The sequence below is a fragment of the Bubalus bubalis genome, chromosome 2, assembly GCF_019923935.1.
Source record: "Bubalus bubalis isolate 160015118507 breed Murrah chromosome 2, NDDB_SH_1, whole genome shotgun sequence".
Taxonomy (NCBI): Eukaryota; Metazoa; Chordata; class Mammalia; order Artiodactyla; family Bovidae; genus Bubalus; species Bubalus bubalis.
In genome coordinates, this window is record NC_059158.1 from 11911980 (window position 1) to 11928906 (window position 16927).

General features: G+C 42.3%; 1 protein-coding gene across 16 annotated transcripts in view; it reads right to left on the reverse strand.

Moving 5' to 3' along the window:
• ATXN1 (ataxin 1) overlaps window positions 1-16927 on the reverse strand; it is a 405519-nt gene that overhangs the window by 319337 nt on the left and 69255 nt on the right. For 3 of the 16 annotated variants that reach the window (XM_025295434.3, XM_006079291.4, XM_044927451.2), the window contains exon 3: window positions 10448-10590. The exons of 11 other annotated variants lie outside the window; for them this stretch is intronic. The gene's annotated coding sequence lies outside the window, so the exon portion shown is untranslated. Of the gene's footprint in view, window positions 1-3008; window positions 3229-8491; window positions 8514-10447; window positions 10591-16927 lie in introns of those variants that run through there. 2 more of the 16 variants (XM_044927434.2, XM_045162565.1) reach the window with 2 other exon arrangements.

The window sequence follows — 16927 nt, forward strand, 5'->3', positions numbered from 1 at the left end:
AATTCAAATTCACTTTGAAAATCCCTGATCTTTCCCCATAAAGCACTGCAAACATGATTTTGTGTAGACAACACTTGGCAGCAACTTTCACACACACAGAAGTCTGGGAACCACTGAGTTAGACTCACTGGAGGGACACACAATAATGTCCAAACATTCAAACCATTCCTCTCTTACTATTACATCCCTCGAGTGAAAGGCAAGAATCAGCTGAAGAATGCTAAAGTGGCCGTGCTTTCCAGCAGGTTTTAATTCATTCTGTTGTAAGAGGAAACCCCTTAAACTCTAATGCCTATTAATAAATTTATTGTTATTGTAGTTTAAAAAATTGCGCCTTCATATCTTGTGTTTTTAATGCCATGGCATAAAGAGTAACTTTAAAAGTCTTTTCTTTAAAAAATACTGAATCTGGTTGCTAGTTTAAAAAATGAAACATGTAACCAAATAAGTACCAAAGATTTTCCAAGGTCCTTCATGCCTGTTTTTTGTTTGTTTGTTTGTTTTCCCTTGCTTCTCCACTCTTTTGGAGTATTTTACCCCTGGTCTCCCCCATGAAGTACAGATAATAAAACTCGAACAGAATGTGAAGGACTTAAGTTAGATAAGGATGCTGTCCTGGCTCCTCGCTCTGTACCCCGGACTTCTGGCGAGAGCAGACCAGAACTTACCCTGTGCGGGCAGCCCCCAGAAGTCTGCTCAACCCCCAGACACCTCTTTCTACTCCTTCCCTTTCTTCCTTTTCGTTTTCTAGTCCACAGTGTCCTGAGCTCCAAAATAAATCTCATCCATTATACCTCCACTCCAGTAGCTTTAAAACTTTGAAGTGAAAGAAATCACACTGAAGCCCACTGGCCATTTAATTCTTAAACAGCCAGAAAGAAGGGTAAGCATTACCACGAATGTGGGACACAGAAAGCGTGAAAGGACTCTTTTTATTTTTTTTTCTTTATGAATGAACTGACGTGTGCCTAAGGAAACAGTCGATCATTTTAGAAAACACCAAATTCCTAATGTTTTAATTAGGAATGATTTAAATTGTTACATCGAGAAGAGACTAGCTTCTAGAGATTGAAGGATGTCATCAAAAAAAATTGAAACATTCAATTGGGGGTGGAGCTAAGAAAAAACTTTCTATGGGAAAGGGATGGATGGGGGAAGAGCTATAGAATTTAAGGGCTCTCTAATAAATCCCTAAGGAAAGGGAATGAGATACTGATGACTGATACTCCTGCTCAACTTTTCTGGGGATCCTTTTATTTTGGGGGGCGGGGCTACTCAGTTCCTTTGCAAGTCTCTACCTCTGTGCATCTCAGCTGTACGTTTTGGAAGGAAAGGTGCTGCTGAGGATGACAGAACGTGTTGATCAACCATGTGCCCAGGTAGGTCTTGCAGCCAGGCTGGCATGGTCTCTGCTGTAATTCTATCCTCAGAACCCCAGGGTGACGCCACAAAGGACACGTGAGACCAGCAGCCTCGCCAGAGCACCATTTAGAGGAAAGGCGCAGAGTTGCCACGTGTGTAACATACACATTAAGGAACACCTGTAAGAGCCACTCAGGACAACCCTGGGGCATTCCAGGCTCAACGCGGGGGAGCAGTGAACGATGATGCACCCACCACCAACAAGCAAGGCCGCAGCAGTTTGCGGGATGTGCGGGCAGGCTCTGACTTCAATACCCCAAGTTGCAGCTGCACACCTCCGTCTTTGCCATTCCCATTAGCTCACCCTTGTCTGGCTGAAAAGAGCTCAGTGAATCAATGGCTTCTGTTGAACTGTTTATATATTTTTCAAGTTCTGATTAGGCCATTAGTCACTGAACATATTGCACAGTCAACTCGAGTAGCTGCAATTATGCAACTTCCCAAGAACATACCGGGAGCATTTACAGTGAGACCATGGTGCCAGCAAAATGTGAAATGGAGATTATTTGTCAGCAATTTTAAGAACCCTGTGCTTCAATGCCAATGGAAACGTACACGTGGCAGATAACAGAAGCTGGGAGGGAAAAAAGATGCATGCTGAAAGTACCCATGTTGACTCTTCTGAACACAGCTGGGACCTGAAAATGAGAGCTCCCTGTACAACAAACAATTACCAGAAAACCCTGTTTGATGTCACCTATCCCCTTAATGGTAATGTCCCCAAGAGCCTTGAGGGACTGCAGCAGCCAAAGGCACAGAACTCCTGAGTCCTGACCTCATTCTCAGGGAGCAGCTGGTTCCCCTGCAGAGCGCCCCTCCATACCTGCCCACATGTGTATCCAAACACAGTGAACATCAGCTCCCACATGAAGCATCTCCCTCCTCCTTTCTACTCTCTGTTCTCACTTTTCATTTTCAAAATCAGCAATAATCTTGTAATTTGATATTCGAGGATTTCTCATACGAAGCAACAAAGGACATTCATGAAAGAAAAGAAGGAACATGGACAGCGGGGGGTGTCACACAACCTCTTTTTTATCAGAGAACCACTGATAAAGTGGTTCAGTGCTGAACCACTTCCACATGCACTGCCTGGGATAAACCAACGGCATACATGACATCAAGGAAATTTGCAAGGGATTGGCAGTTCGCAACCTCCAGGCAGAGAAATCTGAAATGATCGGTCGTGAGAAGTGGGTCAGCGCCTCTACATTTGCTGCACAAGTAATAACACAAGCTAGAACCTTCCTAAGAGTGTTTTATAGTATTTTTCATGGCACAACTGGTACTTTTTGGTCTATTAATCCACACTTTCCTACTTCTATTCATATACTTTATATGTATTTATTTGTTGAGTTATATATTTAAGCTGAACTTGGAACGACAGTTATTTTTAAGAGGCTGCCAACATGAGTCAGGAGGAACCTCAGAAACCTGGCTTGCTCTGGCTCTGGCATAAGGAGCCTTGACAGCCAAAACCAACCAGAAGGTTGATGAGATCCAGGTTTCCAAAACATGAGAGAAAAGAAAAGGCATCCTTTGCCTTCTTCCATCAGGCCTTTAAAAATATGTATCAGGCTATTTACCAAAAAGGACTCCTTCTGTAAGGTCACCAACCACTTGCTGGTGTGTTCAGAGTGCAAAACTGGATGTCCATTCATCGGTCTAGCTTCAAGCAAGATACAGCTTTCTTCACCTTGCATGGAGACGAGGCACGGAAGAGATATGGTACCCAATGGGCCAACACACCGGAGCAATCCAACACAGCTGCTTTCTAAATGAACGGCCTTGAGGCTCTGCACCGACAGCCTTCCAAAACTAGCTGTGGCTGCGGGGAAGAAGAGGACAGTTTCTCGGCTTCTGCGCCTTTAAGGTTATTTCAACTTTCCACCTCTGTTAACCCTCCCGCAGGAACTTTTGACAGAGAGCTCTCCTTAATTCTCACAGGCAGCGAGGTCTAGAAGAAAAACATCTCGTTCCTCACTAGATAGCTGAAAACTCGAGTCCTCTGTCTCCCCTCTTTTGGAGATCAGATTCAAGGGGGCTTGAAGACGACCTGAGAGTGTTTATGACAGACAGACTCCTCCTGGATTTCAGCTTGGGACAAACAAACCTTTCACATGAGTCCTTGCAAACAGACAGTGCTCTGTTTGAATGTCTGAACCCCATTCTAGTACAAACATGCTTGGCAACCTAGTGCCAGCATTTTCTTCTTGGCAAACTGCTCTGCCGCCACCATGGATATTACCACTTCGGGATCCCTGCGACTTTCCTTTCCTCCCCCGCGCCCCATCCCCATTCCCCTGAGATACTATCTGTGCCCGGGGGGTAGGGGCGGAGGCTGTGCCTCTAGGTGCCAGGGAGCTGTCAGCGCCCCTGGCAGGGGCCTGGTCCGTGCCACACTTCTTCTCCTGGCACCCCCGTGGTCTGACACCGGGACAGAATACGGCCACTTTTTCATCATCTGACTGTTAACTCAGATGCAGACCACAGGGCCAACAAATCAGCTCGTGGGTGATAGCTCAGAGGCACGGGGACATCTAGCAGTATCTTGACTCCAGGGATTTTCTTCTCTCATCTCCTAAGTTTCTCTTCACATGGGACACGGTAGAGAGAAATCACCTTTCTCAGCTCTCATCTCTGTTCCTCTGGGAAGATCTTAGACTCCTCTGACAGCAGGAAAGCTGCAGCCCTCGCAGATGATGAATCCATCCCCCTCTTTACATTTAAAGCTTTCTCTTATGAGAGGCTCAATTCCTTACTGGATGATCAAGAGCTACTTTTTTGTAGGGACTAAAACAGAAGACTTGGAAGTGGTCTTAAAGATCATTTGATTTTGTGGCTTCATGAACTGAAACTCTAATTTAGAGATCCTTGGGCCTCAACCTCTGCTCACTGCCCACTCCCCACCCCCACCCCCACCCCCAAGTCTCTGGCTCATTCAACAGAGGCTGGTGGGAGGCCTAGAATTCTCCAGGGGTTTCTGAAGCCACATTTAAAAACCACTGATGTAATCCAACTTCCTCATTTTCCTAAGGCACAGAGAAGTTAGGTTATTTGTCAAAGGCCACACAACAGTTAATGACAGGCCAGAGACGTCACGCTAGCCCCTGCTGTGCCAGGCCAGTGACATTCTTTCCTGCTCCTTCCTAAGTATTTAGTTAGCATTCTGCAAAACCATAATCATTGAGTCTCTGCTAATAAAGATAATGCCTTCTTAATGAATACATAATTCAATTTCTTTGAATTCATTATACAACCTCTACATTTTTAGAGTCTTATATGCAAGTGAAGTGTCACCTTCCTAGGAGTGTTTTCTAACAGAATAAAGGATTCCTCATTAATTCACCTTCATATTCTAAAGGTGCACGAGACTTTACAGTGAACAAACCAGAAGTATACTGAATGAACCTTTCTTTCGGAAAACCGAGGAAATGATCAACGGACTAACATGTTTGCCAACTTTGCAAACAAAATACACACATACACACCCCCTTCAGCTTACAGCTCCAGGAATTATTACGTGAGGAAAAAAGTTAAAAGCTTTCACGGTCATACCAGGTGAACGGGTAAGCACATGGGAAATTTCGTTCACTACTATACTCCATTTTCATCACTCATGCCATTTATATATTAGCTTGGAATACACACTGGAGAAGGAAATGGCAACCCACTCCAGTATTCTTGCCTGGAGAATCCCATGGACAGAGGAGTCTGGCAGGCCACGGTCCGTAAGATCGCAGAGAGTCGGACACGACTGAAGTGACTAAGCACGCACACGCTGGAAGTCAAATAATAAAACTGCATTTTGCTAAACTATTCTAAAATGAAGCCTTTGGCCAAATGATCGTGGCATCTCCAGCCCCTCTCCCCCACCCTCCATTATTGAGAACGAGTTGGGTACAGACTCCGGGTTTTCCCTTTACTGGTGAGGAACAATTGAATGAGTAACAAGTGAGGGCACAGAGGTGGTTCCCCCACCCACAGACCCGGACGCATCTCTGCACATTTTGAAAGGCAGGCTCAGGATTACTGCTGCACCCACGCCACATGCCAAAAAACCACCACTTTTAAAGTCAACTTATGTAAAATGCAGCAGTCTTCCCTGTTAGAAGCTGGAGAAGGCTGCTCTCTGCTCATGGTAAGATATGCATCAAGGAGTCAGACTTTGTTAAGTTGGCATCTACCTTACACAGCTGACATTAAATGTTTACAGGTATTCATTGTGTACAGGTGATTAAAAATGAAGTTAGCCTTTATTGCATGGCAACAAATCAGGAAACAGAGAAACCGGTCATTGCTCAACCTTTAAACTGTTAAAAGATGAAACATGCTTCAAGTGGTACCAAGCCCGAGATATTTTCTTTTTCAGTAAGTTCTTTTGAGAGCAGAAAGTATTGACTTTAGCTCCACCTGTTATGTATTTACTGCTGCTGCTAGGTCGCTTCAGTCGTGTCCGACTCTGTGTGACCCCATAGATGGCAGCCCACCAGGCTCCCCCATCCCTGGGATTCTCCCGGCAAGAACACTGGAGTGGGTTGCCATTTCCTTCTCCAATGCATGAAAGTGAAAAGTGAAAGTGAAGTCGCTCAGTCGTGTCCGACCCTCAGCAACCCCATGGACTGCAGCTTTCCAGGCTCCTCCGTCCATGGGATTTTCCAGGCAAGAGTACTGGAGTGGGGTGCCATTGCCTTCTCCATATGTATTAACCATCTTAACCATGTATTACTTAAATTTTTTGTTCCTGGAGCTCTTTCATTTTTAAAAGTTTGTGTATAGACTAGAGATAATATGTATTTACTTACAAGAATGCAAATTCAAAAAATTACTCAAAACATATTGACTTTTAGCATCTTGATTCTGTATCTTGCAGGGCATGATGGTACAGGCAATAGTGCTTTCAGTAATACCTTGTTACAAAGATTATATATAATCATCCTACAGTAAATAACACAGACTCTAAAGTGAAAAACCATATCAGATTCTGAAATATATAATGTCTCCTGAACTTCCAACCTTATAGTCTTCTGAAGTACTACGTCCAGAAGCATGAAAAACAGAGGCGATTTCTAATCTGAATTAGTGAATTATTCTCATAGTTCTTGCTCTAATTAAGGTTAAATAGAAAAGCACCCATTGGCTATTCCAACAGACAACCAGAGTTTCTGGTTGTGTAGTTATTTCCCTCATAGGGGTCCACCTCAAAGGTATGAGACACACAGGTTTTCGAGAATTATGCTGGAAACAGATGTTTACATAAGACGAAATACACAGGATGGTCAAACTTGCTGAAAATAAAGATTCTTGGACACTAGACCCACTCAATATTATACTTCAGGCTAGAAACAAAGAAGATTAACTAACACATTCATATGGGGGGGCCAATTTTTTTCCATCAATAACATGCAGAAAACCTTAAAAGCCTTTTCCGACAAGATTTCTTTTAAGCCCTACAAATACTTTTAAGTACAACCTCCCCAGACTTAAAAAAAAAAAAAAAAAAAGTTTATTTAAAGGTGTAAATGAAGTCAATCAAATAAACAAGAAATATTTACTGAGAACTTTCTATGTGGCCAGGATTATGTTTCTAAATCCCATTACAAAATTATTTAACTTTATAAAGAATGTCAATAAATAGTCTTCCAAAATGTGCCTGGGGCTGTAATTCCATCTAGTTTCTATGATGACACCGTAAACCCTGGATGGAATTACAATCTTAATGTGGACAATCAGAGTGCACTACTCTTCCTGCTTGGGGAATCCATGATGAACTCAACTTCTAAAATAATAACCACCAAGCCTTTGGCATGTAATTACAACCAGGAAGCCAAGCCATCCACTGGCTAGTACATAAGAAATGTTCCATTGAAAAGTACCTCTCACCTCACTGTAACAAAATCTAGTTAATACATCTGAAAAACCTCTTCATCTCCAAAATTAAACTTTCTACTTTTGTCATGAGAAAATATCCAAAAGGGTTTACTTTACAGATATGTTAATATATTTGGTAGGGACCAGACCATCTGATATTCGGAGAAGGCAATGGCACCCCACCCCAGTACTCTTGCCTGGAAAATCCCATGGATGGAGGAGCCTGGTGGGCTGCAGTCCATGGGGTCGCTAAGAGTCGGACATGACTGAGTGACTTCACTTTCACTTTTCACTTCCATGCATTGGAGAAGGAAATGGCAACCCACTCCAGTGTTCTTGCCTGGAGAATCCCAGGGACGGGGGAGCCTGGTAGGCTGCCGTCTATGGGGTCGCACAGAGTCAGACACGACTGAGGTGACTTAGCAGACCATCTGATATGACCAGTAAATTCTTAGAATCTTCCAATCTCACCTTCAGACACCTAAAACGAAAGTCCTTAAAGGGCAATATATTAAGAAACAAGGGGGGAAATCATACTTAAGAGCCCTAAGAAATTACTGGCATGTCTTCTAATTCCTTGAGATGAACCTGACTTCTATTCACATACACAAAGCAAAGTGTCTTGTGTCTGCAAGAGGGGGAACAAAAAAAGATTTATCTGGAGAGATTAAACTCAGGATTATAGAAAAATGAATTTAGAAACAAACCCAGAATTTTCCTGGGAAAACAAAAGACAATGATACTATGAATCAGTGTCTTTTTTTTTTTCTTTCCTCAAGAAGCCTGGATAAAAGAAGAAACACATACACATACACACACACACACACACACACGATAATAAGCACCACAGGGTATGAAGGCAAACATGCATATAAATTCAATCTATATATCTGTATTTAGGACACATATGGCTTCCTTTATCATATCTAACTTTATTTGGTACTTGTAGAGGTCACCAAACCTCTATAAAAATCAGTATTGCCATAGCAACTAAGAGGCTAAAAAAAAACCTTTGTCCGAAGGCCTCATCAAATCCAATATAAGGCATAAGAAACTGTCCTTTATGTAGCTACCTTTAACACCATCATGCTTCTAACAGCAAAGGTATGTGACATTCCCATGAACACTCAGTTCCTCCAGGGACCACTTGTGGATTATGCTCACTGAGTTCCTGCAACACTGACAGGTGAGAACTTACTCATAGCATTAGCTCTTCAGCTTATTTTCAAACTCCAGGCAGTTGTATCACAGTGGTTACCTAAAGTAAAAAGCAGTCAGACAGGAGATAGTAGGCCAAAACAACTTTGATGAATTTCCATGAATATGAAACATATCATTTAGTGGCTTTTCTTAAAAAACTTTGATTAAAAAAAAAAAAATGGACTGATGAAATGTCTGCCTCTTGGGAGTCCATCCCTCTCCTATAACCTGAGAAAACACACATGGTACAAGTGAATAATTTTTCTTAGAAGAAGTAATTCCTCTTCTTCTTCTTTTTTTTTTTTTCTTTTTGGCTGTGCTGGTCTTAGCTGGGCATGTGGGATCTAGTTCTCTGATCGGGGATCAAACCCAGGCTCAAGTGGTAGAGTCTTAGCCAATGGACCAATAGGGAAGTCCCGAGAAATAGTTCTTGAAATAGCTCTGAAGTCACAGAAAGAATAAGAAGAAAAAGGGCTCTAAGCTTAACTCCAGCGGTAAGGTGGTACTAGTCTACCAACTCAGTTAAGAGTTCAAGGCTTTCCTGGTTGAGGCCTCTATCTCAGTGACAGGAAAAACGCCTGACTCTGGCCTTTGCCCACGGTTCTCCGAGGAAACTCAGAAATGGTTAAGTAAGTACCTGTTCAACACTGAAGCATGCTAACATTGAAGGCTGAGTAATTTTCGACAAGTTGTAACATGCTGTTGATGGAATATAGCCATCCTCACTCAACATAATACAGCAAACCAAAAAATAAAATGCGGGGAATGGGGAAAAGAAGGAATTCATTATGCGCCCACTGTCTACAGAATATTCCTGGTGACCCTTGCTGTCCTGCTGCTACTGCTAAGTAGCTTCAGTCATGTCCAACTCTGTGCAACCCCAGAGACGGCAGCCCACCAGGCTCCCCCATCCCTAGGATTCTCCAGGCAACAACACTGGACTGGGTTGCCATTCCCTCCTTTAGGGGATCTTCTCGACCCAGGGATTGAACCCAAGTCTCCTGCATTATAGGAAGATTCTTTACCATCTGAGCTTACCATGGAAGTAATGGGCCTATCTAAAAAGCACTGCCATTCTAGAACTACCAATAAACTACTTCAAAAATTAAACTTAACATCTTGAGATTCCCACTAATGACATTCCTGACAACTACCAAAAGCTGGTTAGATAGCTCTTCTTCCTTCCTCTCATGCTTTACTGAAAGGAAGCATGAAAATAGATATGCTTGGTGGTGTGTGTGTGTGTAAACATATACCTTTCCTATATGCAGCAGGAATTTCCTGATGGTATATTTTAAAGCAAATCAAGACAATACTCTTCAGGACAGAGCCTGTGAGTCAGGCAGTATTATGGGGCTAAAATGCTTGGGACTGCTTAAGTCATAGGAAAGCAAGTTGAAAGGCCTGGGGCTATTCCACTCCAGACAGAAAAGAATGGGAAAGAAGATGAACTGTGTTGGCAGTTAGAATGCTTTTTGACAAATGTTCTCATTTGCTTCCTCATTTGGAGTTTTTAGCAACTACAGGAGAACAAGATGAAACAATCAAAAATGGCACTATTTCAGACCTACTGTATAGCACAAGAAACTCTAGTCAACATCTTGTAATAATTTATAATGAAAAAGAATCAAAAACTGAATATATATACATAACTAAATACTTATATATAACTGAATCATTTTGCTGTATACCTGAAACACCACAAGTTATATTTCAATTTTAAAAATGAAAAAAAAGGTTTAAATGGTAAACCATAGAGGAATAAGTTGTTTTTTAAAAAATATTATTTGTTCTCTGGTTGGAGAAGCTCTCAGAGAATACAGTCCTGATAGATCATGATATTCAGTACTCAATGCCATCGGCAACTTGACCTTCTCCAGGCTACACAGCCCAGTACTGTCATGCCTCCACTTGGAAACTAGATACATGGAGGACATTTGTTTATTCACATTACCAAAGAGGTAAACTCCAAAGCTCTCCTGGACGTGTGACAGGTCTCCAGCAGCTCCTTGTTCTTTACAAGTAATTAACCTCTTGATGGGCTTAGAGCAGTCACAGCGTTAGAAGCCACAACACACAGCTGATAAGTTGTAAACCCTGGGGAGAGAATAATTGCAAAATAGATTTCCAGGCTCATTGGAAAATAGATTTCCACTTACTGAAAAAAAAAAAATACACTCAACTTTTCAGGAACATCTGAATCACAGAATTGCAGCATTGGCAGGGAATTTAGAAAATGATGCTACTGCAGCTTCTGACACCAATAACAAGAAAATGGAGGTACAAAGAGTGACGTGCCCAGATACAGTCTCAGTTCAGTTCAGTTCAGTCGCTCAGTCGTGTTCGACTCTTTGCGACCCCATGAATCGCAGCACACCAGGCCTCCCTGTCCATCACCAACTCCCAGAGTTCACCCAAACTCATGTGCATCGAGTCAGTGATGCCATCAGTCTACTGGACACAAACTGGGTTAGCACTGCCTCAAGTCAGACCTGACTATCCAGCGTGGCAAACTTTCACATCCAAGCCCCTTCATAAATCATGCTGGTGCCATTCAGACAACCTTCCTGCCCTTAGGTCACCCGATTACATTTTAGGAAAGGACTAGGAGATAATGACTAAGCTATGAAAACTGAGAATGCGACAAAGGAAAGGCGCGAGAGAAGAGAAACAATGAGAAAAGAGCCGAAAGACAACTTATGCTTTCAGTGCTCGCAAACACCACTTGTGCTCTTCCCTGCATTTAAGTGCATGATGAAATCTGTGATACAAGCCTCATGTACTCGGCAATGATGAGGACAATTTCTGGCCAGAATCTCGTGGAAAGTGTCACAGAAACATTCCTTTGGAAGCAGGTCCCAAATCTTGACATGTTCCTTTCGCCACAGTCGTCACCAAGTCTCATGGCAAAGCTCCTGAGGGTAGGGACCTGGTCTGTCTAGTTCACTATGATACTCCCTGGACCTGGGGAATATGCAGCCCAGAGCACATACTCTGTAAAATTTACCGAAAGAATGAATAAAAACTCCTAAGAGGAAAGAAGAAGAAATATGCATAGTTTGGAAATGCATATGCAGTATTATAATTTCCTCTAAGGAAAAATGAAAAAGATACCTATTTGAAATGTAAACAAATGTGAAAAGATAGGTGGTTTTTTTTAATATTTGTAAAAAGTTAAAAAGGTAAAGCACCTATTAAACAGTTACCATCACTTCCATTTATTAAGTAGGTACCATTAGTTAAGCCAACACAGTTCTCAGGTTATAAAGAGCTTACAGCCCCAAGCACAACATCAAGAAAACACCTTAATTAAAGGCTAGCAAATAAATAGTTACTGGGAAGATACCATGAACAAATAATAAAAGAAAAAGCAAATGTAGTTGGAATAGAATAGAAATGGAAGCTCTAGGTACTGGGTGTTCAGACAGAATAAAGGTGATCATTGTATATTTTCTAATGACCACCATATAGTTCATATAATTGACCTGTGTGCAACCACTGAAATCAACATTTCTCTCTGTGCTTTTAAATCCGAACCTATACTTTAGCAGCTCTATCTCAGCACCAAATAAACTATCTGACAAATAATTTGGACAATTACTTTGGGTCCTCATATAACTTGCTGGCTCTCTAATGAAATAAACTTATAAATTAAGTATCAGTTCAGTTCAGTTCAGTTGCTTCATCGTGTCTGACTCTTTGTGACCCCATGAATCACAGCACGCCAGGCCTCCCTGTCCATCACCAACTCCCGGAGTTTACCCAAACTCAAGTCCATCGAGTTGGTGATGCCATCCAGCTATCTCATCCTCTGTCATCCCCTTTTCCTCCTGTCCCCAATCCCTACCAGCATCAGGGTCTTCAAATGAGTCAACTTTTCGCATGAGGTGGCCAAAGTATTGGAGTTTCAGCTTCAGCATCAGTCCTTCCAATGAACACCCAGGGCTGATCTCCTTCAGAATGGACTGGTTGGATCTCCCTGCAGTCCAAGGGACTCTCAAGAGTCTTCTCCAACACCACAGTTCAAAAGCATCAATTCTTCGGCACTCAGCTTTCTTCACAGTCCAACTCTCACATCCATACATGACCACTGGAAAACCATAGCCTTGACTAGACGGACCTTTGTTGGCAAAGTAATGTCTCTGCTTTTTAATATGCTATCTAGGTATAGGTAGGTATAAAAATGAACAAATGTAATTATAAGATTTGCCAATTTTAAGGACTCAGGAAAGACAATTAGATCCAATTAATATACTCACATTTGCATGAAAGTGAAAGTGAAGTCGCTCAGTCGTGTCCGACTCTTTGTGACCCCATGGGCAGTAGCCTGCACCAGGGTCCTCCGTCCATGGGATTTTCTAGGCAAGAGTACTGGGGTGGGTTGCCACTTCCTTCTCCAGGGAATCTTCCCAACCCAGGGATCGAACCCAGGTCTCCTGCATTGTAGACAGACACTTTACCATCTGAGCCACCAGGGAAGCCACATTTGTGTAATGGGAAGTAAATACAAATAACTTTTTCTTTTAAAAAAATTAATATGATTTTAGCCATTATAAATGCCTAATAATAAAGGTAACAAAATCAGCAACCACTTTGAAAAATAAAGGCTATGGAATAAGCATCACCAATTCAACAGACATGAATCTGAGCAAACTCTGGGAGATAGTAAAGGACAGGGAAGCCTGGTGTGCTGCAGTCCATGGGGTCGGCTGAGCAACTGAATGACAACGTGGAATAAGCACCATAGTAGGTGCCTTACACGTATCTCAAGTGGCTATTCTATCTTTTTGCTTTACAGATGAAGAAACAGGCTCAAAAGCTAAATAAGGTGGCAGATAGGTCTTTAAAGATAGGAAGATACGTTTAGATGCATAGCTCTTGATCTATTTAATGGTTGTATATCTGTACACTGAGCAGTCAGGCAGCATAATGATGAGACCTAGGCTTTGGAGTGGAGAAGGCAGTGGCACCCCACTCCAGTACTCTTGCCTGGAAAATCCCATGGATGGAGGAGCCTGGTAGGCTGCAGTCCATGGGCTCGCTAAGAGTTGGACACGACTGAGCAACTTCACTTTCACTTTTCACTTTCATGTATTGGAGAAGGAAATGGCAACCCACTCCAGTGTTCTTGCCTGGAGAATCCCAGGGATGGGGAAGCCTGGTGGGCTGCCATCTATGGGATCACACAGAGTTGGACATGACTAAAGTGACTTAGCAGCAGCAGCAGCAGCAGGTTTTGGAGCCCAAGCTCCTAGGTTTACATTTCAGCTCTACCACATGCTAGCTATATACCCTGACCCCTCTGTGCCTCTGTGTCCTCATCTCTTAACATGGAATCATAACAATACCAAAAGACCTGCTACCTACCAGCTCATCAGGTGGTTGTAAGGACTAAGTGAGGTAATACACATACAGCCCAGAGAACACAGTCAGGACTCAAGACTGTCACCCCGTGCCAAGGTTTAGTATCCTTGGGGATGCTAAAAAGAACACTGAATTTGGAGTCAACTGGCCTCAGCCACACACACACACACACACACACACATTATCTAAATACTGTGTGACCTTTCCCAAGTCACTTAAACTTGCTGAGCTTCATCTGTAAAAATGAGATGCCAGCTGCCTTGTATTTCTCCCCAGGATTGTTATAAGTAACAATTAATAGACAATGTATGTGACAGTGCATTAAAGGATTCAAAAAAGTGCTCTGAACTACCACGGCCATGTGAATTATTAGCAACTTTCAGCCTCTCAAAACCAAAGAGCTCGTCTTTATTACATTCTCTCCAGCCTGAGAATTTAACGTTGAGCATTGGTTCCAGTCTTCACACTGGACTACTTATAATAATAGAACAAATGTCTGGTCATTCAGGACTCGATCAAACGGAACTCTATTAACTATCTCCTTCTGCACACCCACCGTGAGAAGGTAATTGATGTTCACCATGACCCCAGAGCACTCCAAGACTCTGAAGTACCTTCAGGGAAAGATTAAATTATGTTCAGCCTAGTTTATTAAGAAATGTATTTAATTATATTCAAGATCTTTGAAAATTCATGACCTAGAGAGTAATCACAGGTTCTCTGGTCACTGGAAGCTTCTGCTCACCATCCCATCCCGAAATGCACTTTATCAGAGTTTATTCTAAGATACAGGCCACCCTGGGATAAGAAATACTGGGAATCCAGTGTGGTAATTATACAAGTCAAAAGAACTTTGTCCCGAGCAATCCTCAAGGACCACAGAAATAGTAAAGTCAAAATCTTGAAACAACGAAAAATTTAAACTATGTAAGATTCCAACATGTTTCAAATATATTATAATCTTGGCTTTGTTAATAAGGAATTTAAACATTTGAACAAGGAATACCATAAAAATACACCATTAAATATCTTATTATTCTCAGTACTTAGAAGTGTAAAAACAGATGAGTCATACTGAATATAACACTCCTCAAGAGTAGGAAAATAACATTTTGCTCATTTTTGTCCACTAGTTCACAGAAATTATGTGTATGCTAACAAGGAACATAATACACAAACAAAAAGTTAGACCATATTAGGGGTATGGCTATTTGCCTTTGTCAAAATTACTACAATGCTGTTACGTTATCTTTTCCAATTAAAAACTGGGACACAAATGCGCCTTAAGTCCTGTATCTCAGTGCTGGGAGAAAAAGGAATAGTCATCCATTATAACCCTCTGTTCAACAGACGGCTTACCTCTGGAGAATTTTGGAGAATTAAGGAGGTCCTCCCACCTCTGCTTGAACATCTCCAGTGACAGAGGTCTCATTACCTCTTCAATCAGCTTGTTCTATTTTAAGGCAGTCCTGATGTTAGAACATTCCTCCCCAAGTGGAGTCCAACTCTCCTTACCTTTAACTTCCTTCCTGTTCTTAGTTGGGCTCTCTGGACCCACTTCAGTAAAAGTGAGTTCACTTCCCATCAGGCTGTCTGCCAGTTTCACTCACTTTATCAGTTAAATAATGACCTGCTTCTACTCATATTTTTCACTGTTCTCCTACAAACCATGAGGACCACTCTTCAGAGTCATATACCACCAGCTAAGGGGCTTCCCTGGTGGCTCAGTGGTAAAGAATCCACCTGCCAATGCAGAAGACGTGGGTTTGATCCCTGGGTCAGGAAGATTCCCCTGAAGAAGGAAATGGCAACCCACTCCAGTATTCCTGCCTGGGAAATCCCATAGACAGAGGAGCCTGACGGGCTGCAGTTCATGGGGTTGCAAAGAGTCGGACACAACTTAGCAACTAAACAATGGGCTCCCGGGCTCCAATCTCCGTGAAGACTGTGATGGCCATGGTCCTATGGTCATCAGGGTACTCTGTGGACTTTCCTGGGACCCCGCTATCACACACACACACTCTGTGAGAAATGTTCTGAGTTCCCAAGGCATGACTTATCATCTTTCTGAAAAGGATCCATTTATAAACTACTGTTTCTACTTACAGGGAAAATACACTTAAGAAAAACTCCACAAGGTATAAATTATCACTCTGTCTTCTTACCTGTCTTATGAGCCAAGTAAGTATTTTGGTGTGTGCATAAAAATCCTCAGCTACTCCTCCCTCGGCTAAAAGGAGCTGACTAGAAGCAGCATTAGCAAACCCATACTATTCAGATCTCTTCTGCTGCCCGGGATCACAGAGGCTGAAGACAAATGCCCTGAGTTTCTCTAAGTCACCAGTCTCCCAGGTATTTACCTACGTACCCCATGCCCAGCCAGGCATGTGGGACAAATCCAGCACTCTGGGACCTGCTGGCATTGACATCCCTTCTGAAGCTCCTGGTCTATACCTTAACAGGCCTTTATGTATACCTTGCAGTAAAAGCAATGAAGTCCTATACGATGTCTTACTAGCAGCTTTGTCTTGAATCGTAAATGGCTTAAGCAGAGAGGTGATCATATTTATTTTTATTATTTTATCCAATGCCCGTTTCGGGCTGTTACTAAAATTTTTAAATGTCATGCACACAGACAGCCCTTACTTTATATATGAATGGCCCAATTTAGCTGGGAACCGTCCTTCCTGAATCTCTCAGCCTCCACCACAGAGAACGTGGCCAGCACTGCCTTGGGCCAAACTGAATAGCTGGAGAGAGTCAGGGGTTAGAATCAGGGTATACAATCCAGCCCAGTAATTTTATAAGCTTGCTTATCTGGTTTCCCTTAAGTTTACAACCGATCAGATACAGGCAAATGAAAGGAGCTTTAAGACATGACAACCAAGAAAAGTGGATAAGGCAGAGGCCATGGCATCACCAAGAATTATGAGCTTCTGGGGCCTCATGCATGACTCTACTATATCAGTGTAATCACTTCAGAGAAATGACAATAAATCTCCAAGAAGAAAGTTAAATTATGTTCACTCTACTGTACTCTATTTAGGAAACTTTATACCGCATTTTGGGA